This window comes from Pygoscelis adeliae, unplaced genomic scaffold (assembly GCF_000699105.1).
Source record: "Pygoscelis adeliae isolate BGI_AS28 unplaced genomic scaffold, ASM69910v1 Scaffold111, whole genome shotgun sequence".
NCBI lineage: Eukaryota > Metazoa > Chordata > Aves > Sphenisciformes > Spheniscidae > Pygoscelis > Pygoscelis adeliae.
Window position 1 is genome coordinate 2,158,125 of NW_008824542.1, and position 27,253 is coordinate 2,185,377.

A 27,253-nucleotide genomic window follows, 5' to 3' on the forward strand; every position below is an offset into this window, starting at 1 on the left:
GCATTACCTTGTATTGTATCCCACATGTCACCCCCACTTGGGGCTTCCTTGGTTCCTGGCTGGAGGGAAGATGGAGGGTCGGAGGTTGCTGATCTTTGCCTGAAGAATCCCAAAAGTTTTGGTGGGGTCTCACGCGCCTGTTGTGGGCAGATGAGCCCAGAGCCTTTGAGAAGCAGTGTGGAGCCAGACAAGCTCCGGAGGAGCTGAGGAGGGACTGCGACCCCTGAGGCACAATCCCTCATGCAGATCTCTAGCACACAGGTTTGCGCACGTAGGCTGTACCATCCCTCTGGTGCATCCAGCCAGTTCTGCAGGCTGGTGCAAGGGTAAATGGATTAATGGTCTGGCTCTTTTTCACTCCTCTGGGGTAACTTGGGAAGCCAGGAGAGAGCAAATCTGCTCTCATGACAGGACTTGCCCATTATCCACATTGCACGAGGTTGCCACAGCCCACTTCTAGAGCTCCCTCAGCACAGACACAACCCCCTGTTTGCTCAGGCTGGAGGCACTGGTCACGGGTAGGGCCAACCATGCTACAGGTCATGATCCCCTGAGGTTCACTGTTCTTGGCCAGGGCTGATATCTGAACCTCAGCTACAGCTAAACAGCTTGCTGTGGGCTGACATGTCATGGTGCTCAGCCTGCCTTAAACTGGCTCTCCACTGTGCAGTGTAGACATAGACACTTTATTTTCCAGAGGAAATATTTGCTTCTCTGTCTCATCTATGGGAAGGATGTACTAGGAAGGTGAGACCTCCAAACCTTTCTTCCTTCTCCACAGACTTCTACTAGAACAAGATATACTGTGAACTATTAATATTTTGTGACTTTCTCTTTTCTTTCCTACTCGGGTGGCTGATTTAACATCTTGCCTAACAAAATGCTAGGCATAAAAAATAAATCTTCACAGTGTCTTTCCTGCACCTAATAAACATCCAAATGATTGAAGTTTTAAATAACCTAAGAAAACTAAATTCATTTCTTTAATTTGTGCTTCCAAGGGAAAGAAGTGCCTTTGGGTCCTTGGCAGATAGAACATTAGTCTCTCTCTTTTTTCTTTTTTTTTTTTTTTTTAAAGTATGAAGATGATTTAATTTTTTTTTTTTTCAGGTTTAGAAAAGTAAGCTCCTACAAGTAGAGGTAGGAAGTTCACAGGGAAGTCAATCCAGGCTGTGTTCTGTAGCCCTGAAACTTGCAGGCCTGGTAAACAGAAGATGACCATGCAGTAAACTATGCAAAAACAAGTTAAATATTAAATTATATTTAAATTAGAACATAAATATAGCTATGCATAATTCAACAGGAGGATGCCTTTGCAGTCAGAACAGACAGGAGGTCAATGACCCTTGATGATAGTTTTTTCAAGTATTAATATTAAGTCTATATAATGAAGTCAGTCCTTGCACAAGGTATATTCTCATCCTGGATGGGGAAATAGGAGCATCATCCATTTTGAACATACGTGCAGAGCATGTGGTTTGAATCTCCCCTATGTGTAATCTGATGATTAACCTTCTCGGCTTTCCGCATTCATATTCAGAGTTTGCTAATGTTATGCCTTCCATTAGAAAGGCTATGATGAAAATATTTTATGCCTTGCTCTAGCAATGCCAACTAATTCTAACCCAGGTAGAACTATCTTTTATCTTAAATACTTCTAACACGCCTTTCATACAACAGTATCAAGGAGCTTCATCAGTTTTTGCAATTTGCTTATCCAGCCCATAAGCATATCTTTTATTGCTGCTTTTGTTCTTTTATAAATAATCTGCCCTGAAGTTAGACATATTGACACTATCTGGTCTGCGGTGCACAGAAAAAGTCTGTATATTTATGGCTCAGCACTCAAACAGCTGAGAAGTGGTTAAAACATATTCCAGTTTACAGTAATTCATTTCAGCCCTTGACAGATTGATTTCCATGGGGTTATTTGCTTCTTTCTGCACCCTACTTCATAACAATGCTTACTAGAATGATTTATTAACTCAGTGCCAAATTCTTTGATACCTTAATAGTTAGATTAACTTCAGGACATGAGGCTAAGTTATTTTTTTCCCAGGTGCTTGGGGTGATGCTTTCCAATAATGAATGAATAGGGTCATGAACTAGTAGCACTTTGGTGCTTGTGTGTGCCAAAAATGTGCTTTCTCTAGGAGTATTCAAAGCAGACATAAACAAGCTGGATAATAGCTCCTATTCAGAATAATCTCATTTTTCTATGCTTACCAATGAGCACTCAAACAGGGCATCTAGTTTGCAGATCTCCCCCATACCACTGATATTTGGCTTCCTCACTTATTAGAACAATGTGAAGTCGCCACAGAGCCAAAGTGTCCATGAAATCAGAATAGGTTAAATAGAGCTGTGTGAATAATTGCTTTTGCAGTTCACTGTTGAACTAGAAAAAGAAAAGGTTTTCTTACATAGACCTGAAATGATTTTTTTTTATTCTTTTACTGAAATAAAAAATAATTTGTTTTGGTTCAAACAAAACTTGTCATTTGCAATCCCTTGTTTTATTCTCCTTAGTTAAAAAAATGTAGATTAATTTATTAATGAAATGACAAAAATGAGAAACAAAAGGGTTGATTTTGGACATAGCAAACAAAACATTTACATTTGAAAAACAGGTTTTTTTAAATAAAAAATTGTGGCAAATTCAGGAGACTTACAAATTGTTGAAGTTAACTTGAGTGAGTTTCTGGCAAATAAAATATGCAAGCAGGAAAAAAAAATGGTCAATGGTCAGGCTAGCTGCCTATGCTCTACAAATGGAAAAGAAAAGAAAATTAGTTACATTATCAGAACATAATATTTATGCTCCTATCTCAGGCTAACAAGTTTTCTCTCACAATCTCCCAGAGTGCCTATTTAATGATGTTGACGTATCACTTCAATTTCCAGATAACTGAGAGCAAACTCAAATAACATACCATTGCCTAACCCAAGGTTTTAACATATGCATGCTGGGCACTTACAAAGAAAACTGTTTAGTAGCTGCTGCTGCACTACAATTTTGAACCTCCCACATGACCTTGGTGCCTTTGCTATATGCCCTAAGTGCCATTTTGTGCCATAAGCAACGCATAGTGTAATAAGATGAACTGGAGAGTATCGATGAATAAAAATTTCAGCCAAGATCATCAGGTTTATTGAACCCAATAAAATTTAGCATAGTGGTAGATACTGATCCTGGGCCACACTCAAGCTAACAGTGCTATTGAGAAAACAAAAGTTAGCAGGTGAGTGAGGTGACCACAGCGTGTATGAAGATAAGCAACAAGCTCTTGCAGTAGAGTGGAAGTACTCGGTTAAAATCATGGGAGCATGGAGGATGGAACGGACTGTCTAGTTCAACCTCATGATCAAACCAGGTCCAACAACAGGTCACTTCAGCTGCCCTCTGCCAACTCATATCTTTTGTTTAGACTTTGCAAACGTTTGTTTCCCAAACTGTTGTAATTTTTTAAATGTTAATCAGACAGAGAATTATCTCCTCCTTCTTCTTTAATTATGAAATCTGGTCCCTTAATGATGCCAATCCAAAATAACATCTCAGACAAGGACTGGAGTGTGTGTGCAAAACCAGAATTTTATCATGAAAGGGTTTCAGTTCTCAATTTTTATTTTTTCCCAATATCAAGAAAACCTTTTATGCTGCAGAAGGCTGAAGTTTCTTTTAGCCGTCAAGAGTCTTATGATCAAAATCCCTACACCTAGAAAGATGTGTTCAAGACAAAGGAAGGTTAACCTGCAAATGGGCTATGGGACCCTATCTCAACCTTCAAATATTCAATCACTGTTGTGGCTACTTAGCATTTGTAAAAATAAAGTATATGAAAATCAAGGCATCTGGGTTTCCAGTGCAGAGACATACTGTAAATACAAATTTTCAAGAGGGAAAACAATGTCCAAGTAGATATGTTGTTGTAGGTATTTGGAAATATGTAACATACCTCATGAACAGATGACTGAATGGAATACTATATATATTTTATTATCATTCCTTTGAAAATGACTGACATAATACACTACTTCTCAGTATTGACTAAATTTTTAGGTGAGAGACTGTCGTGGTTTAGCCCCAGCCAGCAACTGAGCACCACACAACTGCTCGCTTACTTCCCCCCACTGGGATGGGGGAGAGAATCAGAAGGGTAAAAGAGAGCACATTTGTGGGTTGAGATAAGAACAGTTTAATAATTGAAATAAAATATAATGATAATAGTAATAATAATAATAATGTAATGAAAAGGAAAATAACAAAAAGAGATAAATAAAACCCAAGAAAGACAAGTGATGCAAACGAAAAAAAATTGCTCACCACCAACCAACCGATGCCCAGCCTGTCCCAGAGCAGCAGCCACACCCAGGCCAACTCCCCCCCAGTTTATACGCTGAGCATGACATCACATGGTATGGAATATTCCTTTGGCCACTTTGGGTCAGATGTCCTGGCTGTGCCCCCTCCCAGTTTCTTGTGCACCTCCAGCCTTCTCATTGGCAGGCCAGTATGAGAAGCTGAAAAGTCCTTGACTGATTAGCAACAACTAAAACATCAGTATGGTATCAACATTATTCTCCTCCTAAATCGAAAACACAACACTGTACCAGCTACTAGAAAGAAAATTAACTCTATCCCAGCTGAAACCAGGACAGAGAACCAAAGAATTATCTAGCTTGGAGGGATCCTTTGGAGGTCATCTGGCCCAACCTGCTGCTCAGCGTAGGGCCACCTTACACCAGGTTGATGCTTTCTTTATTAATCTCTTCATGTCTAAGAAGAAATATAAAACTAACATGAGATAAACTGATGCAGTGCTTGCAAAGCAAGGTGAAGCAACAGCCTCCTGCTCACTGCTGTGAGATCAATTTACTGGGTTTTGTTATGGTGACATTTGATATGACTGTGTGTTTGCTGGATGTGGATGGAAAATGAGCTGTGACGGTTACTTTCCCTGTTTGTCACTTGTACATGCACACACACTCACATACAATCAATAATTCATGACTACTTTGTTCCTGAAAGACAACTCAGCACCTGAGTCTCCTCTAACACCTTGTGCCACGATCTGTCTTCCTTTTAGCAGGTCTAGGGCATGGTATAAATTTGCTTTCTTATGCAAATGATTTGGAGGAATGCTGCCTTATAATCTGCTCTGATCTTCCCTGCTCAGCTGAGTTTTCTCAAAGCCTAAACTGCTGCCAGGGCGGATTGTCTTTTTGTCTTTTTAGCCACCATTTTACTATTAAGGGAAGAGAGGTTAGATTACCTCTAGGAGTGGTCATCTGCAAAACCTTGGTTGCAGAGTGCATTTCTTTCCCCTGTAAATATTTGGTTGCTATGCACTAATTCCAAATGGCAACAGATACTCTAAAAGGTATTTACTGGTTACTTACCTACTCCTTCTCTTGAGATAAATCACTCTCTCATTCAAGATAAACTAACAGCCAAAGCTTGAATTTATTTGGGGTGGGATAAGAGAGTGTGGCCAATGTATTCTTGTCTTCAGATGACCTGATTATTTTCTTTTCAAACATGACACTGAAAATCAATCCCTACCCTTGTACAATAGACAGGTATATCCAATAGACTAACACACAATTAATAGACTTCCCAGTAGGTATACTGCATGGTCAGGATACTGGTATTATAATTCTCTGATTTCTTTTCAGTAGGGAGGCAATCATATTGACTAGATGAACAAATAAGCTCTTAAACAATTTTTTTTCTCCTCAGACAATTGACCGGTTTCATACTCTGTACCATTCTGATGATATTTGCACTCAGCATAAACACTCCAATTTCTTGAAAATTCCTGACTAAATGTGGAAGGATCATGACATAGTCTAAAGACAGATATTTCAGAAATAGGTTTTCTGTTTTGAGGTATCTATTTTTTGACACTTTTGTTTTTCAGAGCAGTTTTCAGAACCCCTGTTCTGCTGAATTCTGGTAGCTTTTTGAGTGAGCTCCTGCTTTGTTTCTGGTCTGGCATTTAGAACCAGAGATACCCATAACTGGTAGCCACTTCTAAAAAAAACCAACTGTCTGGAGTAGTTGTCACTGGAGACCATAGATACTTGTACAGGAGTAAGCTTACACGCAAGAAACCAACTGCCCTCGTTTTGTAGGTTAGAGGCAAATGCACTAATTGACTCTATTGTGTTGCATCTTACTAAACCCAGTTGACTTCCATGCACAGAACAGCTACAGAATCAGATGCTGTGTGCATTTAATTAATTAAATGTGATTAATTTGATTCATAGAAAAAAAATTCCCATCCATTGTTCTGGGTGCTTTCACGTTAAACAATAAAACATTCTAGGGCTTTTTTGCTCACCCTTTTTAACGGAGCTGTTAGCCATTAATGGGCATCGCAGACTGACTCACTCATGAGGGAGCATTTTGTTAATGTAAAGTACGATCCTGTTCAAAAGGTCTGGTTTGTGGTTTTTATTTAATTATAAAAAACTATATTATAGTTCCAGGAGGAACTAAAGAAGTAGAAAAAGGGTGTGGATATGGGTGTTGGTACGCTTTTAAAGCAGGTTCAAGCAGCCTGGGTAACTTTGATTTTTCCTTTCAGCATTTTAATTTACATTAGTTGCTTATAAAAGCATTTGATTAAACGAACCACTGCTCTATTCTTATGCTCATCAGTCAAGTTTGTCTTGCTGTGCTACATTTATGTTGTGACTCAGGCCAAATTGTCCTTTTCAATGTAGAGAGAAGGAAAAGAAATATCACACTGCCATAAAAGGCTGAGCTAGCTTGTGCTGCTTTGGTATTTTGTTCTCTGTGGTGGGTTTCACCATGGACTGAGACAGTCTGTAGGTGATTTTGCTGTGTGTCCTCACCTAGCTGAGGCACTCCAGTTGGTGATCTTATATCAAACAAAAATCTTTTTGAAAACTCACATGTAAAATCAGCATCGGCTTCTGCATACTGGGCTCCTCTTATCCCCTCACTGAGCAGCTATAGGAGACCCCAGAAGGCACGGGGCACCTGGGAGAGGGGCAAAGCAGCCCCATCCCCACAAGCATAGTCCTCGGTAGGCAAAAACTAGGTTGTGATTACTGTGACAAAGATCCATTCAGAGCTTCTAGTCATAGCCCTAATTCAAATTGCCTAACAGCAATGATTGACCTCATATTGGAGGCCTGGAAGTGAGGAAGAGAATTGGACAAAACTATAGTCATCAGGCAAACAGATAGATACCCTGTTACTAATCCCAATAGCTAGCAAGGGTTTATAAATATTATTTTATGTCCTGGGAATGTAATAATTTATGTGCTGAGGAGAAAGAAAAGCCTCTGTTCTTTTGTGTTTAGCTCTGAGCTGTTGTGAATGCTATAGGGAGAAAAAAGACCCCAAAGCTTAATCATTTGTTATTAAATTAGTTGTACAGCTCAAGATCGTGTGTGTTGCAGCATTTTGCCTCAGTCATTGAGTGGGTATTTTATTAAGAACTGCCCTATGTGACACACAGGTCTTATCATTAGGTGTGTACATATTACATTGAATAGTGAAAAAGGACTTAGCTTACTCATCAAGTTTTCCAAATTAGGAATGTCCATCTCTCTTAAAAGGGCATAAATGTTATATTTAAAATGATCCTTTTATAAGCTTCTAAGGAATTTTTTGCCATGACAGCATGGTTTCTCAGATTTTATTTCAAGAATATGTGGGCACCATTTTAAAATCCTCCTGTTAGAAATGGTTGTTATCTATTGCCTTGCACTGGCCAGAGGTTCTGCCTGGATTAGGGACATCATCATCCTCCCAAGTGGTGCTGCAGCCCCACCTGAAACAGATTAAGATTGTATTTCATGATACAGCAGTGATACTGGTACATAGGAGGGATATGAAGAACCAACACGTCATATAAGTGTTGTTCAGTCTTAAAAAACAAGATTACCATGGCTGATCGCCAGTATCTCATAGGCCATGAGACTGGGGTAGGCTCTGAGGAGGATTTCGAGGTTAAAACAGTTACCTGGTGCATTTCATTTGTGTAAATGTTCAGTGGAAAATCACTTATACCTGAAGAACATCTTGACTCAAGCTCACCAGTGGACGTTTACTGCATCCCATGGAGAAACAAAATTATGGGCTGGTGACTTTGTAACAACCTCTATTTCAGACTCAAAATTCGTATTACTGCTCCTCCAGCAAAACAACTGGAACTTTAGTGGAAACTCTTTCCTCTTCAGCAGTTCAGTAGGTTGCTATACCAATCTGCAGGGGAAAGAAGGAGGCAGAAAGACATGATGTGATTTATAACCCTTTAAACAATAATTGGAGTTCCAGAAACTGCCGCGTAAGATCATGCAAGGTAAAATGCCTTTGTGGAGCACAGGCGAAAGATGGTTAACCATGTTTTCCTCCGAAAGAAAAGCTGTTTCAAAAAGTGTCTTTGGAGAATCGTATTGTTGATCATTTCATGTTTATCTGGTTTGGGAAAAACTTACTTCTGGTGGAGGAAATTTTAAGTATTCAGAGCCATGAAACTTCTCCATGAGGAGCTGCATAGATGTACTTTCACTCAGAAAAAGGCACCAAGTAAGAGAGACATTAAGTTCCAGCAAAACCCTGCCTAGCACTGACAACAAAATTATACATCCTCTGCCAGGCTGTTTGCAGCAAGTCAGTCAATTTTAGGAATTAAAACTAAAGTGAAATACGTCAGTTCTGCCTTAATCCATCGAGTGCTTGGCAAATTAGTTTTCACTGCAGTCCAGGAGCCGCCTCATCTCAAAGTCAACTGGGCACTTGTCTGAGTTATTAATGTTTCTAGATAGAGGGACAGGACACAGAGTTATTTTGTTTGTGCAGAACAGACTTTAATGATTTCCTTTATTTTTTGCCTAGTACAGACTTCCTTTAGGGGGAGGCTTCCAGTATTTTTTTGATTCTGACTGGGTTGTAAATACCACAAAAATAGTCTCTACTGTGGTATCCCCAATTATAGGGAGGCTAGGAAATGAAGAGCCATTGCAAAATACTTCCTTAGAGAAATTAACTACATTTTTGCAAACATATTTCCATTGCAAGTAAGTCCAGCTTTTTATTAAGGGTTTCCTGGGTCTCAGAAAACTCACCTACCTACATATGTGAGGTGTTTTTATATAAAATAAAATGTCAACTTACTCTCCCTTTTCAACACAGTTGTATACAAAATTCTCCTTTTTTTCTGCAGTTCTGGATGTTATCTTTAAGTGAATAAAGATTCTTTAATGGCCACACAGCAGTTGTAAATAATGGATGTAAATTCTCTGTATTAAAAAAAAAAATCTTTGTGTCTGAAAGCCTATTTGTTTTTCCCCAGCTAAATCAATTGATCTCAGTATCTACTTTTCTATGCAAACTTTGCTTGAGAAGATATTTGTAACAATTCGCAGAAATTTGCAGTTCTGCACCTGTGATCTGGTTAGACACTTTTAAAGACTGTCAGTTTCATCTTTTTGGACTTGGAAAATTTAAAGAAAATATTTATTCTAGTCACAGTCAGCTGGCATTTTAATAGTTTCAATTTCATGATAGATCCTCAATACAGCAATATGTTCTGAGCTTTTTCTCTTTTCTTCCTGAAGTCCCAAAGAATATTTTTAGCAAATTAGAAAATGCTTAGAGAGTTGACTTCAGTGGGGTTACTTAGGGAAAACTGAACATGAGCATAGGTGTTTCTAAATTGGAGCCTTAGCTTTTACTTATAATTCCTTCAAAATATTTAGGCAGAAATGTGATTTTCAAGTTTGCTGTATTCCTTTAGCTGATAGCTTAATGTATGTGCAAATGATGATATTAGTCTATTGATAAGATATGTACAAATGTGGAAATTATCAGATTATATTGAAAACTCTCAAATCCAAGCAGGTCAGACTTTGATGAAGTTAAGACTGAATTAACATCCTAACTTTAGGACTCAGATGCAAAGACTGTAATCCAAACTTTTGGCCCACTGTTGTCTATTGTTGTCACTATTTATTTCATCCATAACTAGTTTACTGGTAATGGCAGATTTAGAAAATATGCTAAATTTTGCTTTGCTCTTAGGGAGGCGTACGCGTTCTTACTCTAAGAGACACAAACTCAGAAATGACAATGTACCAGCAATGAATCTTCACGTCACGTAAGGAAATACTCCTGTTTCTCTTAATGTTTTCCAAAATATTTTTTCACCCCACTTCCACAATATAGCAGGGAAACAGAACGGGGACCTTTGCAGATTAACTGGTCATTATTCTTCCAAGGCTATTACAGCAAATGCAGGAGTTAATAAGGTTTACGGGTTGGATTTTTGTTAGGATGTGCTTCTTTAAGTGACAAGAAGTCACTAGGAAGTGTTGGGAAGAATCCTAGGCAGAACCCTGTAGTGAAATAGGCACAGGAGCTTTGGAGTGAAAATGGCATTGGTTTTATTTTATAATAAAACTGCTGTTTCTATGTTAGAAGAAATATACTCTCACAGGGATTTTTTTCTTGTTGTGGTTTGACAATCCTGATTTGCACTGTCTTGGTTATATAAAATACTTGTTTAAAAAAAAAAAAAGGCATACAACATCAGTCTTGATATTCTTGGACATTCTTACCCATGTGTGGAAAAAGAACGGTACTCAAATGGAAGTGGTGGTGTCTGGTAGCTAGGCACACTCACCCAAATAATCTGCCTGTGGATTGGATTCAACAGACAAAACTTAAATGTCTTGTTCTGAAGCCACGTTTTCACTCCAAGGTTTTGTTGTCACTGGCCAAGCAGAGTAATTTAAACTGACTTTTTACTCAGCATCCAGCTTTAAATTGTAGCTTTACAGCCCTACTGTTTGATGATATCACAGGACAGAAACATAACCTCTGAAGGTTAGAAGATCTTTTTTTTGCAGATTGGAAACATCATTTCAGAGATCCAGTGTTTGGAAAAGAGGGGCCAGGGCCAAAAAATCATGGTGAGATAGGGTCAGACATCCTGTATCATAAATTCCAGGAAATGGATAGGAAGTCTAAAAGCATGATTGCAATATACAGTAGCGATTACAGGAGTATACCAGTGCTGTGTTTTCCATTGACTCTGCTTTCTTTTGAAGGAGACGGTAGAGCAGGTACCGTGGGAGAGGAGGGGGTGCCCCCACTCTGCTCATTCAATCCCTGTATCTGCATGAAAGAAAATGCGTACCAAGGGATGCACCTTTGTCAGATCAGCCAAGAAAGCTGGTATCCTTGAGGCTTTTCATGGAATGATCATTGATTCTTTCATGGATTTTAATAGCTGTTCCCAAATTTTCATCAGTGAATATCTTAAGCCCAAAACCTTAAAAATTCATAAAAAATTCAGATGAGTAGGCAGAGAAATATTTAGTTGTTGATACTGAGGGAAATTAGTGTTTGTCCATGAGAGTTGGGAGATAACTCAGTGGGAGTAAAGCTGGTGAGACAGGTATCCTGTGGCTGCTTTATTACAGCCTGTAGTCAGTCTGCATTTTGCTCGGCATGTGTCATGGTTTAAACCCAGCTGGCAACTAAGCATCACACAGCTGCTTGCTCACTCCCTCCTGGTAAGATGGGGGAGAGAATCAGAAGAGTAAAAGTGAGAAAACTCATGGGTTGAAATAAAGACAGCTTAATAGGTAAAGCAAAACCCACACATGCAAGCGAAGCAAAACAAGGAATTCATTCACTCCTTCCCATCGGCAGGCAGGTGTTCAACCATCTCCAGGAAAGCAGGGCTCCATCACACGTAACAGTTACTTGGGAAGACAAAATGCCATAAATCCAAATGTCCCCCCCTTCCTTCTTCTTCCCCCAGCTTTACATGCTGAGCATGATGTCATATGGTGTGGGATATCCCTTTGGTCAGCTGGGGTCAGCTGTCCCGGCTGTGTCCCCTCCCAACTTCTTGTGCACCCCCAGCCTACTCGCTGGTGGGGTGGGGTGAGAAGCAGAAAAGGCCTTGACTCTGTGTCAGCACTGCTCAGCAGTAACGAAAATATCCCTGTTATCAACGCTGTTTTCAGCACAAATCCAAAACAGCCCCATACTAGCTACTGTGAAGAAAATTAACTCTATCCCAGCCACAACCAGCGCAACATGATAAAATATTCTACAGTTAATTCCTTTTTTGTGTGTGTGTGGAACAGAAACTTATGTATGGATCATTTGGTCTACTGGTGTTATTGTCTACTGGGCATTTTTCACTGCTCCTCAGTGGAGAAAGATTTAATATTTTTCCTACACAGTATATTTTTCACCCTCCTTCAGTTCAGTCTCAGTCCAGCCAATGGCTGGGGAATGACTTCAGGCAAAGCTGTCTCACAGCCCTGTGATGGCAGCTGGGTTGGCTGCAGACAGAGGTACAGTAGGTTAACAGTGATGAGACAGCCCTTCATCCCTCCCTCCATGTGGCTTTCCCTCCTTGCATGTATTTGTCTCTGTATATATTGGCAATCTCCTGGAATAGTGACTCTCCTGACTGGTATGTAAAACCTTAAAGAAAGTCATTGTTTTTGCTGTAGTTCTGAATCCCAGCCGGGGGTGCTGGAAATTAAACTTGCAGTTTCTGAAAGTGTAGCAAGATCTAGGAGCCTAGCAACTGACTTTTCAAATGGATTTACCAGATTTGTATGATATTTAATAGCTTGTGTCTTGAAAGCCATTAAATTTACATTATACTTTATCACATTACAAACAGTCATGGTTCAAAGTTACTGTTTTGCAAGAAGTCACAAACTTGCATTTGGACACAATTTGTCGTTTTCTTCTTTTACTTTTCATCAAAAATAATTTTTGGTATACTGCTGTTGTGATAGAAATGTAACTCAAAATTGTCTTCTTCTGAAAGAGTTATCTAGCAGCTGAGCAATGCTTTATTTGTAATAAGTTTTTTTTTTTTCATTAGTTTGTTCAGTGTACCCCATCTCATTTTCTGCAGCCCTTGGAAACTTATTGAAGCAGCAATATAAGATTAGACCCTTAAACAATGTCACCAAGAACATTGTATTTCTAGCGGTGCAGTCTGATGTGCAAGAGCATGAGTATGAAAATGATTCATGCCATCTATTAAAGGCTAATTTAAATACTGGAGTACTGTTTTACCATTCAGATGCTATAAATTATTGCATCTACTATAGTTTGAGGCTAAGTCGAGCCAGCCTTTCCAACCTGCCAACAAACTCCAACCCCAAAGGATTTTTAAAAAATTGTAATTGTCACAATAGACAGATTTTTTTTATTTTACCTATATGGATAATAATCTTTCATACATTTTAATACAATCCTAATGAAATCTAAAAAATAAATTTCATAGTTCATCTGCTGGTTTACTGCAGAGACTGCAGAGCAGTATATTAAAAATGTATTTCTTTTTCACTGTTACTCTTTTTATATTATCAATCAAGTAAATCAAACTTGGAATTCTAACTTATTAGCATAAAATCTCACCCAGACACAATCTGCTTGATGAACAGGCTTCTAACTTTTTGTTATGGGGACATAAATTATATTGATATTACCAGGAAAAAAAAAAGTCTAATACTTTACTCAGTGTTTTTGACAAAACGCTGTATCAGGTTATGGCTGTTCGATAAATATAATGCTTTGTTTGAAAAGCACAGATCTAAATGGATTAGTTTATTAGTTGTAATACCTGTTACTCATGTTTACTGCTTAAATATTTGCTGGTATAAAACAATTTCACATTCCCCTGTGCACGCATGCACACACACACGCACACACGGATGCATATATCTTTCATGCCACAGAAGTCTGCCAGCTATATATTTTCATATGAAAGTCTCTGGATTATTTAGTTCAGCTACACAGAATATGCCCCTTGGTATAATTTAGAAAATCATTCTTCAGGCCCAATCCTGCATTTCTTGAACACCCATGGATTTCTGCAACTAACATGAATTAAAAGGGGGTCAGCTTCTTGTCCGCTTGTACCCTGGTATCTTTATATCTCTTATGTAGGTAGGGATCCTGTTAGATACTGAAAACATGCAGCAAGGTTTGGAGGTGAGCTTCATTCAAGCTGTGATTACAGAGGCATTAAGTACCTGCTGAGAGTGGGCCTTAGCAAATCTCCATTGATTACCTGCCAGGCATGTCACTGAGCATCTTTACACAGTGGGGCTGCCGGATTGGTCTTTTCACAGAATTTTTAACATCTCATCTACTCGTCTCATCAACCTGTACAATAAGTAGATATCTCTGCCTGACTGTCATGCAGAAACTGTTCTACTTACTGGGAATCTTCTTCTCTTCTTGCTTGCTTTTTTTTTTTCCCCACATGGTTGTCTTAGAATTAATATATAAATAATTACCGAAAGATGTACTTGTACAGATATCTTTCTTTTCTGCACAGTAAGCCGTTCCTCTGTCTACACTTGGAATTATTTAGTCTACCAGAAAACATTTTTTAAACCATTCTTGCACATGGTAAACATTTTACTTTTGGAAGAATTCAGCACTCAGAATGAAGTACCTTACTAGTGCAAGTGGTGGCACTGAGCCTGCTCGCCTGTGCCAAGGTGTCTCACCCTGAGCTGATTGAGTTCACAAATCCGACCCCAGCAGAAGGTGCTGAGCACTTGTGCATCTGACCCTTGATGTGCCCAAACCCCTGACCGTCTTCCTCTCTATTCGAGGCATTACTTATGGTGTGGCGTACAGGAACGCCACTGCCAACTTTCACAGAGATAGCGTGAGTCTCAGACTATTTGATCCCTTATCTTTTAGGAGGATCCCTTTGCCTTTCTTGTGAAAAGCTGCTGTGCCCTGACAAAGATCACAGACTCAGACATTACATGTTAACCTTTATTTGAAGTACGTGAGAGATACGGGCATAATCTTCCCTCCTTCTCCGTGCCGAGGTACAGTACTCTCTGTGAGCAGGCACAGTACCCTGTAATGGGAAATTAAAGCGAGAAACACGCTGCCTGCTGTCAATACGTCCCGAGGAAGTTTCTGTTCCTTCCCACCGTACGGCGGACTGACTCGCAGCCTATCTCAGATGGCTGTCAGATTGTCAGTGACTGTGATAAGGCTTTCACTTATCCCAGCTGGGGAGGCTTAGAAGCAAATAGGAATTGCAGTAGGAACCAGCTGCTCATGTGTCTGTGATGAGCAGGCTCACAGGAAGATTTTTACTCAATTTCTGTGCCTTGCATTATTTAACTTACCACCTGATGTTCCTGTCATGCAGTAAATCCAGAAAATTACTATTTGCTGAGATTTTCACTGTGTCAGTTTGTGCAGATACATAAGATAGTCTCCCAAGTCTCTTGAGCATTTAAGATTACATGAAGGAATTTTAGTGTGACATTTTAGCTGGTTTCTCTTCTGTGGCTCCAGCAGTGCCTAGAGCTTTCAATTCAGTTTTTGTACTGCAATCTGTAAGAATCTACCGTATATTATCCCAGTCTCTGCACAGACACGTCCTGCAGGTTGATAGTAATCAGGTACACATACAGAACAATGATCACGATAAAAATCAGTGTAACAAAACCAATTTGCCTGATGATCACAAAAGTTATTAATTGATTAGCATGGCAGCTTTATGCTGTGATTTAAGTCAAAGACAGGTTTTTATTTAAAAGACAGTGACTTAAAAATACAGCTCAGACAAAAAAAGGAAATGCGAAACTGTGATTCAAATATAACTGTGATCTAACTATACCAAATAGCATACTTGGCAATACTACCATATTTCTGTTGCATATAAAGCATTGTAGCCACTCACACAATGTGAGGGGAAAAAAGATTTTAAAGTCAGAATTTAAGCTATTTGTTAAGCAGCTCCATATTTTTCAAACAAGATTAAAATTCGTTAATACAAGTATACAACAGAGTTTCAATAAAACTCTTGAATTTTGATCCAGGCTTTAGCATTGGCTGTGTAGTGTCAGGCAAACCATTTAACCACACTGAGCCAGGCAGTGACACTTTTCTTCAGAATGGATGGTATCTGTTTCTACATTTACAGCTACTACTTCTGCAGTTGTTCAAATGCGGTACCGCTGACAACATACAGTTCTCCTTAGTGGGAATGGCATTACGAAAAACATTTCCCCCTCCATAAAACAGGCAAAGCAACAGCTTCTTACTTCAGAGGATGTTCTGAAGATCAGTTATTTTACCATTTCCCTCCCATAAGGCTATCTTTATCCATTAGCACATGGAATTATATGTATTACAGTTGTTGTTTTGTTTTGTTTTTTAAATAGCATTTTGAAAAGCAAGTAATAGTTCTGAATAAAGGGGAAAAAAAAGAAGTTACTGCCTCTGCTGTAAGTCAGCAGTATTGCCTAGGAAGATTTTTCAACATGAGTTTTTGATGACACTTTTTCAAAACCTCTCAATTTTGGTATCTTGTTTTATTTACTACCAATAAAAACATTTCTGACCTGTAGAAAAGTGAAGCCTTCTACACATTCAGATTACGTCCTCATCCTCCAGGGAATTTCTAATGTCTTGAAAGCCAGCTGCATGATCTGGTTCTGGGAGGGATCGATCATCGGAGGCTTAGAAAGTGTTATCTATCCTCTTGAAGGGAAGGGCTGGTAATTCAACCTTTCACCCTCCTGTGAGTCATCGAGCAAATAGTCCAGCAGATGGATCTGAGGTTCATTCAGACTTGTGAGTTCCTGACGATTCTCAATATGCTCATTAACCTTGTGCTTTTGAAGAGAAACCCAGTCTGATGCCTGAAGGCTTTCTATATTGACATTTCTGTTGCCAGTAGAGTTGAAGGAAAATATCATTTGTTTTTCATGGGAAAGTTGGGAAAGGAGAAAAAAAAAAGGGTTGTTTTTAATTTAGCATTTATGCTGACATTTCCCATAACTGAAAACAGGAAAATAGTCAGTTTTCAAATATTAATTATATTTTTCAAAACTGGGTTTTCAGTATTAGAAACAAATATTTTCCAGGATTCAATTTTCAACAAAGAGAATCCAATTTCTTTGAAAAATTCTTGGGGGAGAGACACAATAAATATTTTCATTTGCAATGAAGGGGCATTCTTTATGTGATTATGAGTTCAAACAACTACTTAAATATCATTATTTTAACTAATGTTTGAGCTTTGGTGATTTTTGAAACTCCATCTTTCTTTCTTATCCAGCTGTGTAAAGTTTATTTTTCAATAAGAGAGCACTAGCGGGCAACAGAAAGTTGATGCTGAATTTGCCCCTTCTCTGCACACAACTGCCAGAGAGAGTCTCTTGTAGAGTGGTGTGGATGCTGCAGGGAACTCATGCTCCAAGTTTTCTTCCCTAGTTCATGAGGGGACCTTAAGACAAAGCCCAGCTGCCTGGATCAGGTATTTGGCACCCCAATGCTTATCTCAAATAGACATAATACTGAATCTAATGTTACCTATCTGTTAACCTCAGAATATGAAACACCTCTGATCAGTTGTGTCAAGAACACTTGCTCTCCCTCAAAATTGTGCAACCAGAAAAATTAGCAAGCTCTGCATACAGACCTATACATTATTTTAATATAAGTGATGGTATCATAGGAGAAAAGCAGGAAAAAAGGAGAAAAACAGGAAAAAAGGAGAAAAACAAATGGGATGAATGATGCTGTGGAAGTGCCTGCTTGGTACATGGGTCATCAAAAGAGTGAATCACATCCTGCAAGAGCCTGTTCTCCTCCACCAACTATAGCTGAAACATGGATGCCAAATGCAGAAACTTTAGAAGGCTAACATTAGATCACATGAGGTCTGCACAGAGAGGCTGCCGTATCTCTGAGTCTCTGCCCAGGCTTGCTGAATTGGTGCCGATAGGGGCTGAGGGTTTGCCTAGGCTTGTTATGTCCCCTCATCCTTTTTGCCTGGGCTTGTTGCAGCTGCTGTTTTCTGTCTGGCTTAGCGTCTTTAATCTCTTCTTCCATACAAAGCGCAGAAACTAAGACAAGCATCTATGGCCCCAGGAGGAGCTGTAGCCATGAACTAGGCCAATTTTTAATTCCGCTTTTCAAGACTATAGCTGTTTAAAATGTCTGGCTATGTTAACTTCTAAAATGTGTTGGTTAGTAAAGATAATGACGAGTACTGCAAAAATTGACAAAGTCTCCAAGTGATGTAGAGTAACACTGGGTCAAAAAGCTAAAAATAAGAGTAGTGCTATTTGTTCTTTCAAAGGGAACAAAACAGAAAATGAGAAACATCTTGGTATAGCCTACCAGAACACTGACTTGTATAACGTTAATTTGTTGATGGTACTGAATGAAGTGCAATGCAGAACAAGCAGAATAAAAGGTTATTAACATCTCACTGTATTATTTCAGAACTTGCAGCTACACTGCCACAAACACTTTGCTTGGGCTAGTATTTCTGAGAGATCTTAGTAAGGTCTGTGTTATCCTGCAAAGCAAAGGTACTTTTCTTTGTTTCACTTTTTTGCACAGAGGTACTTTTCACTTTTTTCCTCTTACAAATGTCTATGTGGGCGAGAAGCCAGCTTTTTAGCAAACTGATAACAACTAGCAGCATTCAGTGAAACTGTTCCTCACTGCACATTAATCCTGCAGCTTCTATGTTTGTAGCCATTCCTGCCTGCAGCCAGGAGACTCAAGTACCTGTAGTATGAGACTAGGAAGGGAAAAATGAAGCTGGAATCAAGAGAGAGCAGGATACTTTAATAAAACAGCTCAAAGGATCTTTTCGGATTAACCTTACCATTCTGATTTCTAAATTGGATGCAAATTATTCAGGCTTTATTCTATGGTTTTATGGAAGCATAAGTAAACATCAGTGGAATATAGCTCCGTTACGCAGCTGCCTTTTCTATTCATCACCTTTACCTTGTCACAAGTCATCTTACATAGTGACAGTTAGTATAAGCAATAAAATATAACTATAGCGCTCTCGGTCTTTCGTAAGCTAATGGATGTGAGCCCACAATTCTCACCCTGGCAGCCAGACATTTGTCCCATTTGTTCCTTTTCTTTTTTTAACACTAGTGTACTTCTTACTTGCTCCTTTCATCCACAGAAATTTCATACTATAGTCAGCACAGTTTGTGTATTACCTGATAATGGGAAATGAATCAAGCTGTGTACTGCTCCCTGTGCCTTGCGGAGTATCATCATTACGTGATAATAGTGGAGATAGATCAGAATGGCAGAACATATGTTTGATTAGTATCTCCCAACAAGGGCCCAAATTTTATTGGTATTTAATATTGGTAGGCATCAGAACAGAGATCATCAGTTTAGTGAGAATCTACGCTAGGCTTAGTATAATTATCACTACTCATAGCCTTGGGTATTGGGTATTATTATGGAGGTAGTCATGTAGAGTTGTAATGTCACGCAAGTAGCTTGATATCTATCTTTTCTGAATTTCATTCTGCTCTATATATTTTAAATATATGTAATATAGAAAGCAGAAGATACCTAAGTGCCTAGCGGGATGACGATCACAAAATATGCTCCAAAGAAGACATTCACTGCACATTTTCAAACAGCTGCAGTTTTACATCAAAATCCTGGATGTCTCTGTGTGTTTTAGTACAACAATTTGATAAGATATAATAGTAATACTATCATTAAGGTAAGTTACAGAATTCAGCTTCATTGAAGACTTATTGTAGAAAACTCCCACAGGAATGGCAAAAATAATCACAAAACATAAATTTAAACTGAATTTGAATTTTCAGTATGTCTGATAAAATAGAAATTGAACAAAAAATATTGCCTTTAAATAATTTTTTTCCACTGCAACATCTCACTATTTCATCAGAAATTCAGTAACACTTATCCTTTGACCACAGTCTCACTCCCCATGTGTGGTATCCTTGAAGAAATTTTGCTATTATTATTATTATTACTGTTAGCAGTACTTCCAGAGAATATGTCTAACCATTCTATCCCTGGGCAAGATCTGCTTTTGCACCCAGTGCTATATTAGCTCAGAACAAAAAGATATCCCAGCCAAAAGCTTAGAAATCAAAGCACAAGACAACATTGGTAGACAAGCCAGGTAAAAGAGTGAGCAACAGTCTGGCTCACCATCACATTTTGTGAAGAAACCACTGAGAAATTGTTATTATGTATGGTTTAAAATTGTTAAAATACCACACAGGCATAAAATACCATTACAGGTAAACAGGAGGGAAATGACAATTAAATGATGTGAGAAAAGGTTATTCTCTGAATGATGGTGGAATCAAACACATTTGCCAGGGCTGCAGAAAGAGGGATCATGAGAGGGGGAAACAGAGGCATGGGCCTGGATGCTCATGTCAGCTATTGAGAGCTTGGCACTAAGCTTGGAGGGGTGCTGCGTGAAAACGCTCCCTTGTAAACAGTCCTGGGAGCTTGTGTTGTAACGTACGGGAAGTTTGCAGGTAACGTGCAGGGAAGAGGCTGAAGGCAGATGAGACACTCTCCAGTGAGATGGGCAGTGCTGGATCTGGCCATTGTCCCACCCTTGCTGAGGACTCACCGGCAGATGCAAATCAGTGGGACACAGATTTCTGTTGCTGCAGGGTCACTCGTTGAAAGGCCTCCGAAGAGGAATCTGCTGGTGCCATCTGCATAAAGAAAATAGGAAGTGAGCTCCTTTGCATATGCAGAGGGAAATGAAACAGTTGTGTGCGTCATAGCTATTCCTCATTAAACTGTTTGTAAACAAGTCATTTGTTTAATCTGCCCTGGAGTATGTGTTACAGGATAAAATGTTGCTGGTGATCTAGCTACCACAATTATAAAGGGCCATGAGATGATGCTTTGCAGCGTAGAGCTGATCATGGGCAATTTACCACAAGGTGAAATAATTATATTTTTTTCTTGTCTAAGTCATCAGGAGTATCTGCTTCAGGGAACTGGAGCATTTTCAGTGGAGAGCTTGACCAGTCAGAGTAATTGAAAGCAGTTCAAAGATATCCTGAGAGAGAAAAAACAGTCCTGGGAAATAATAATGTGGGGTGTTTGTGAGTTTTTTGGGCAAACTAGCCAAGGAAAATTACTGGGTAATTTAGCTAGATAGCTTCTTAAAGTGACTTAGAGCCTAGTGAGGAATCTTTATTTGAAAAAAGTACGGGGGTCTTCTGTTAGGCTAAGAATAACTCTAAAAACTCGCTCTGAGGGATTTTGTGAACTGGGGAATGTTATACTTCAGGAAATTCTTTTATGTCTTGGGTAAACTGATTTCAAAGTGGTCAGGAATGTCAAGAAATTTCAATAATTTTAGAAGGGGCAGTAAGCTTGCTATGAACCCCAAAAGTGAGTGCCATGGGTGCTCAAAATGCACACGGGCATCTAATTTCACACTGGATTCACCCAAGAATGAACATAAAAGCAATAAGATAAAAAGGACCTTTAATCTCAGCAAAGGATAAAAGGAATGAGTTAGTGAGAATGTCAGGTAGATTAATTAAAGGAGTCACAGTGAACAATATTAGGCAGTAAATAACATTAGGGCATAACATAATTACCATTTCTAAGAGTTATTTATCACCAAGTAACCCTTTTTGGTCTAGGCCAGTCTTAATCCCTCTGGGCTCATGTACTTTTCTGGAGCAGCCACACCTTTAATTATGTAAAACCTTAGCTTTCTTAATTTTTAGGGCTGATCTGTGCTTGGACAAGTTATTGCTCCACTTTGGTTGGATCCTTCCAGCCCTCTGGCCCCAGTTCCTCATTTCGTTGCTGGATTTTTGAACTAGAGTCTGGGGCAGTGCTCACGCTGAAGCATCATCTCTTTGTAACTCACTGAGCTTTCCAGGGCTGTCAGATGCCACCGACGGTGCATTTCTCAGGGACTTCCTTGTGGCACTCATTTCCAGTTTGATTTGAAAAGTTTTTTTCTCCTGCTTTCCCACACGCTTTCTTCTCAAGGTGGCAGCACATGAGAGTGTCCTGTAAGGACAGGGGTGAGTTTTCCTGAATACCTGCTCTTTGTAAGAAGTAGGACATCTTTCGATTCTGATGTAATATTCTCCTTTGCATTATTTTGTACAACCAGCCAAGCAAGTGCCACAGGATAACCTGCACTTTTCCCCTCTACTCCCAGTGCCCAATTGACTTGTATGTCTTTCAAGTTAAAATTCAAACCATTCCCCAGTGGAAAATGACTATTTGGTTCAAGGCAAAATGTTTACAAATGTGGAATCTTTACAATATTTTGTTTCAAAAAAAAGATAGAAAGGGAAAAAGCATTTTGAGGTGGTCAGAAATGACCAGATATGTTTCAGTTTTGCATTTCAAAAGATCTTTTTTGTAACAGAATTCATTGTCTTTAAATATATATAAAAGCTTAATAAAACATTTTAAAGGTCAAAATGAGACAAGAATAATCTGATATTACTGAGGCAATACTCTTGGATTAATCCCAAAATAAGTCTTTTAAAACTACTAAAATTAATTCCTCAAGATATGTCAAAAATATTATATTTTTTTCCCCTTTCAATGGGTGGAAAGAAGAAGCTACACCTTTTCTTACTGGAAAACCTTCCTTGCTTTTCCCAGAGAACATCTCTATAAGCTATTATGTCAGTGGACCTTCTTCACCTCCACTCCTCAGGTTCTGGGGCTGCAATTCATCTGACTTAACTTTGATCTTTTAAAGATTTAGTCAAAGTTAGTTGCTCAGTCTTCCTCTGCAGACACTGAAGAAAGCTGTGAGGAACCCCAGAGAGCCCATACAGTTGGGAAGAAGTACTTTATGGAGAAAGTATCTACCTTGTTTTAGAAGGCGCCTAGACAGCCAGATGAAGTCAATGGTTAAAGGAGGCTAGGAGATGAACTTTAATAGAAAACTGCTTTGTTGTAATGTTAACCATAAGTACAAAAGAAGTAATACCATCCTTGCCTTTTTCCTCTCTGAAAAAAGAGGAGAGCAGGGAAGAGTGAGTGGAACTCAGAGACTTCTGTGGTGCTTGCCTCAGAACAGAAAATTCCTGAACTGAAGAAGATGACTTTTTCTTCTCTCTTCACCTTTTCCTTGCAGTCATCTATGGCCATATAGGTATATATTGGTATACATATATTCCATCTTCACATCACAGATGACATAACCTTTCCTTAGTGAAACTGAGTAGTTTTCTAAAACTGAAAGATCAGTATTAATTAGTCCATTAATACAGGTGCCTAATTTATTAAGAATTTCTTGAACACCTGAATGAGACGCGAAAGTTGGTTTAGGATGCTAAGCTGACAATACATCTGAAAATTTTAGTCTTATGTATACAATGATACAACCGTGCTACCTTGTCACCACTAGGCATAAAGGCTACATTTTTATCTTACATTGGTGAAAATTATAGTCATTAACATGTAGTGAAGACTGAAGGTGTAATTTAACTAAATTCTGCTAAATCAAGGTAATCCCTAAACTCCTAGCCAATGTTCTTCTCAGTCTGTTTAAACATGTGAAAACTGTATCTTCAGTAGGATTCTGTATTTCTTTTTACCTGGCATGTTGTCAGAACACACATTTTTTTCCTTGGATATACTATTATATGTGGTAAATCTAAGTACATAGTGGAGTTTGCCTTTTATACTGCCTAAGCTAATGAGTAAACACTGAGAGAAGCTCATCTTGGTAAGTCTAAGACACATTAAGAATATTCTGATCTACCTACACTATGCTTCTCACATGCCTTAATTGGATGCTACTAGCAATATATTTAGAACATATTTAAATATCAGCTCCATGCAAGGGCTCCCAGTGCTTAAATGTTATGGCTGGAATACTTAGTAATACTGTATAGCCTCTTTTCCATACAAAAGAGCCTTGAAATGGTTTTAAATGACAGAACAGTGTGAAGATAAAGGTGTGAGTGACCTGGAAAAAATTACTTCCTGTATCAAACTCCCAGTGGAAATACTTCTTTAAAGATGGAGCAATTGAAATGAATACCGTAAAAGCACTCATTAATATACTGTTGTATTTATAATAATACTCCTCATTTTTATTACAACACAGAACTGCTGTTACATCAGCTGTGCTAGTTTCAACTCTTTTGCGAAATGACCAAGCCTTTGTATTACTTAGGTAAGAAAATACATAATGCCTACTCAATAATTCTGTTTACTTTTGACAAAAACTGTGGAGAAAGACTGTGCTGAGAAAGGTGCTGAGCATCAAGCAAGTTGACAAGTGTTTTCAGCTTCCAATGTGAATCAGGAGCACTGAGCATCTGGCAGGATTGACCCCTGCATAGAAAGGCAGCATTCAAGGTCAACATGTGGGGCTGTGTCACACTTCCTTTGATATTCTGAGCCCATAAATGTAGGAATGGATATGTTGCTCTTTTCAGGGAGGGTTTTTTTCCATCTGTAAAAGAGGCGGTAATATGTCTAACATTCTGCAAATATATATTTAACAATGGGCTTCATGCAACAAGAAATCCAAATATCTCTTATGACAAGTTTCTTACGAGTTAAAAATATTCACCTTTCTGACCTATAAGTTTCAAAGCCCCCTGTGCAAATCTCAGTGTTTGGAGCATCAGACATCTCCTCCCATCTGTCCCCATCAAGCATTCTCATCAAGCCATAGCAGGGAGAGGCATGTGTTCTGACTGACCTCGATGGAAAGACTTACTTCCTGTATCAAGTTAACAGTGCTTAACACTTCCTGGAGCAAGTGAATTTGAGGACAAAATTTTGGCCCGAAGGCCAAGTTCCTCAAGACAGAAACATTGGAGGAAAGGCAAAATGCCACTCACGTTTGCAGTGTGGTATAAATAAATAATATTGGCAGAAAGTGAAACTGCACTGAAAGTCATCCTTGCTTTTAGTACAAACAAGGAGGTCCCTGTGCAGTGAGTGGAACAAATGAAGCCTGGTTTCATATGGATTTGTGCCTCATGGTTATATTCTCTGGTGTTTAGTAAAGTGTAAGCCCCATTTAAAAGTTTTTCTTGCATTTCAGGCATTTAGGCCATCTTTCCCCCATGTTGTGAGCTCATCTGAAGCCTGTTCCTAAATGGAGCACGCTAAGGAGTGCTTTTTCTTCTGGGCAGTAATGCCTTCCTACTAAACTTGTAGAATTTTATCTCTGACACCCTTTTCTCACTAACTGAGGTTGGCCAACAGGTTCAAAAGTTACGGATACAGTCAGATAGACAGAAAGTCTGACAGGCATGGGCATAAACAGATACACATATATATGTAGATAATGTAATGTTATCAGAGATCTGTCAGATTAATCTGGGCTACCTGCTGGTTCGCTGCCGGCCCATAACTGGCCCATGTGCATGAAGTTCCCAGAAGACTAGGTGGGGTCCTATGACCTCCCACAACAGGTGTCTATCTTGTAGCTGAATTTTTCACTTCTGGCACCAGCTGCCCTCATGAAACACCCCAAAATAGAGGTGGACCTCTCAATGCACACCCTTTTGCACACCCCTTCAATGGTGTCCCCCTTCTGTGATGTTTCCCTGTAGAGGGGACTCTGAATCTCTCCTCTCTACTGTGCTGACTCTCATGGAGAGCCTGAAATATATTAATGCCCACTAAAATCATAGAAGATGAGCTTTATAGGGAGTTATTTAACTCTCTCATAATTAAGACCATTTTTTTCAAGCCATTGCTACCCAGGAGTTTCGTTTGTGACATTTCTTGCCACATTTTTCATTTCTAAAAATGCGGCCTTTCTTATGGCTTCTAATGACCTATTCTGGAAATTTTAGCCTCCTTCAAATTGCAGGGAAAAAATGGAGTTCATGTGAAAAAGGAAGTTTTTGCCTAGCAGAGATGGGGCCCTGGTCTGAAAACTCCTCTGAGGCTGTGGAGGCCTGTGCCGCCTTCTGCCAGAAAGATTATGTTGTGTAAGTGGATTGTGACCCAAAAAAATGACTCAATTGTGTAAGACAAATGGATATTGCCAGTTTACAAGTGCTTTAAAAACAAAGCATCATCTGGTCACTGCCAGTTATTAGGCAATTTAATACAACATCAAAAGAATCAAGCCAGTTACCTGATTTCTTCCATATCTGCCCAGTTAATCCAATATCATTTTTGGCCAGTCTTAAAACAGAATGAGAATAAATATTGCAGGAATAAATTAGAAGAGATCAGTGAGAAAGGATGTTAAATACTCCTCATTAATCTGCCAGGGAAGCAAGATTAAAATAATTACAGTTTAAAATTTTACACAGGTTTCATTAAACTCCAACCAGACTTTTCAATAAAGGATCACTGCTCAATGGCAATTGTTAGAGATGCCATCTAAGAGGGCGGATGTATAATCTGTATTTTATAGTCATGTAAAAATGTAATAACTTTTGGTGACAATTAACTAATATAATTTTGAGCTGGAATATTGATTGGAAATCACACATAGCAGCCCTAGGTGATTAAGAGGAGATGTTGGGTTGTTCTAATGACAACTGGACATGAATACTCCAGGTACTTAGTTATCAGCCACCCTGCTGACTTTTGTCTAGGAAGGAGAGCGGGCTTTGCAGGCTGTTTTGCTCTTCTGCCCAGGCTGACAGAGAGAGAAATGGAGTATTAACTACATATGTGCTCAATAGAGGTATACTGACGTGGAGGAAGAGGAATTTGTGTAGTTCAAGATCTGACTGCCTTTCTTCCAGAATCAGTAGGGGTGGAAGAGGACAGACAACTTTCTGTTCATGACTGGTGTTTACAGATGGCACAGTTGGCAGTGTGTGCCTAGTGCATTGATCATGCTACATTATTCATCTACTTAGTCCTTTTCTGATGAGCAAGGAAAGCCTGAAACAAAAATTTCATTACTCTGAGAGTGAAGTACCACAGATATGAGATTGGCATTTGCAGTCCTTGCGTACTGTGCACTCTTACTTGGATGACATGTAGCTCATGATAGGTGAAAGTTGTTTCTAGAACTAGAAAAGTACCTTAAGTTCTAGGATAAAAGGAGATGTGTTGTTCTTCCAGATCCACTATGCAAATGTTTTTTTGTATGCAGCTAAGTTCAGGAAAATTCTAGCAAAGAAACAGAGAGGGAAAACATATTTGAAGAGAAGAGTTAATCACATTTCTAATTCTGTGAAAATTCTTGGAAATGCAACCTGTTTAAAGTTTCAAAGCTAGGAGAAAGCTGCAAGTCTTTATTCTCTTTATGAGTTGACATGAAGTTAGGATAAGAATTTGGACATAAAACAATTTTTTGCATCTATATTCAATGGTCAACGATGGTTTTCCCTCAGGCAGAAGAAAATGAGTCAGGTTGGCAACATTAACAAATATTTTCTTAAATCTCTTTACTATTGTTTATGTCATTTGTTTTTCATTTGAGTTTCCTCT